Source organism: Sceloporus undulatus, unplaced genomic scaffold, assembly GCF_019175285.1.
Source record: "Sceloporus undulatus isolate JIND9_A2432 ecotype Alabama unplaced genomic scaffold, SceUnd_v1.1 scaffold_956, whole genome shotgun sequence".
NCBI classification, from domain to species: domain Eukaryota; kingdom Metazoa; phylum Chordata; class Lepidosauria; order Squamata; family Phrynosomatidae; genus Sceloporus; species Sceloporus undulatus.
In genome coordinates this window covers 4,503-6,399 of record NW_024803876.1, presented here as the reverse complement: position 1 = coordinate 6,399, position 1,897 = coordinate 4,503, and the positions used below count along the sequence as shown (strand labels likewise).

General features: G+C 40.5%; 1 pseudogene; it reads left to right on the top strand.

Annotated features, from left to right (window-relative positions):
- The first annotated feature begins 1,183 nt into the window (after positions 1-1,183).
- LOC121917821 overlaps positions 1,184-1,897 on the top strand; it is a 5,018-nt pseudogene continuing 4,304 nt past the window's right edge.

Genomic DNA, 1,897 nt, shown 5'->3' with positions numbered 1-1,897 from the left:
ACTACATCCACAGCATTCCCTTCATCTACCAAACTGGTCATTTTATCAAAGAAAGAGATTAGATTTGTCTGGCATGACTTGTTTCTCTGAAACCCATGTTGAGTTTTTGTGATGATGGCATTGCCTTCTAGATGTTCAGTCATTCAGGGTCTCCCAAAACAGTGCATACACACTTTAACAGCTAATGTTAGGTACAGTAATTTTTGAAGGCTATGTAATTAATTATGCATATATTGCAGAATAATTGTTATAAGTATGATCATAAGTATGATGTTACTGTATGACAATTCAAGTTTCCTAAGGTTTCAGCCTTTGTTAAAGAGACAAAAATATTTAAAGGTCAAAAATATCAAAATTAAGCATGTTAAGATATACATTTAAATCTGCAAAGTAGCAGAAACGTGTCCTTGTCTCACTATGCTTCTCTAAGAACTGAGGCTGACTCAGAAACACCTCAAGCAGCTTGCAAGTTTTAAAGAAAAGTTTACTTATGGTTTTAATCGACATATACATAGAGACTATATCCTAAACTTGCTAAGGAATCATTTAGGTAAAGAAGAAATCTTTCTCACCATCTTTCCAAAGAAAGCTGAGAGAGGAGGAAGATGGAGGACCCAACAGGCCAGGAGAAATCTCATTTACAGGAGAAAGCTTCCCAAGGTTTACCAATTTGCAAAGTTATTGCCCTGGGATTCAGTAAGAGCAAATGGGATGTTGAAAACAGGGGAGAAGGAGCAGAGTTTGTATGCAGAAAAGTCCTATCTATCTTTGGAGAGGAAGAGAGAATGCTAAAATCTCCCAAGAGTTACAGATTCCAGTCCTAAGCCAGAAGGACAGCGAGGCAGGTATGGTGTGTGTTGCTGTGGGTAAGAACAGAGGCCACCTGGCCTGGGACTCGGGAGAGCATGTCTTGTTTCTAATTGCTTTAATGTAAATTCAACCATGAAGAGCATAAGTACGAATAATATATGGCAGAGTCAGAGAGGGACAGTGGTCAGTTGGGCAACATTGGATCAGGCTTTCCTGAAAGCTGGCCAAGATTGCATTTTTTAATTTATTCTGCATCGACATGTATTAATTTATTTAAAGTATTTCTACCCTGCTCTTTAGCCACAAAGGTTCTGAGAGTGGCTTACATCATAGTTATTCTCTTTATTTCTTTCCCATTCCCTCTCCCCCCATTACAGACCTCACAAAGTGGACATCTACATTTCCATCAAATGATGCACACAGGGGAGAAGCCAAACTGCATGGAATGTGGAAAGAGCTTCAGTGAGATTCAGTGAGAGTGGACATTTAAACTCACATTAAAGGACTCACAGGGGGGAGAAGCCATATAAGTCAATGGAATGTGGAAGGGGCTTCGATGCTAGAAAATATTGCACTGTACACAAAAGAATTCACACAGGGGAGAAGCCCTATAAATGCATGGAATGTGGAAAAAGCTTCAGTCATAGTACAAATCGAAATGCACATCAAAGGACCCACACACAGGAGAAGCCAAAGACCCCCACACAGGAGAAGCCATATCAGTGCATGGAATGTGGAAAGAGCTTCAGTCACAGTGGAAATCTAAACACACATCAAAGGACCCACACAGGAGAGAAGCCATATAAATGCATGGAATGTGGAAAGAGTTTCAATCAGAGTGAACATCTAAAGTTACATCAAAGGACCCACACGGGGGAGAAGCCATATAAATGCATGGAGTGTGGAAAGAGCTTCAGTCAGAGTGAACATCTAAAGATACATCAAAGGACCCACACGAGGGAGAAGCCATATAAATGCATGGAGTGTGGAAAGAGCTTCAGTCAGAGTGAACATCTAAAGATACATCAAAGGACCCACACGAGGGAGAAGCCATATAAATGCATGGAGTGTGGAAAGAGCTTCAGTC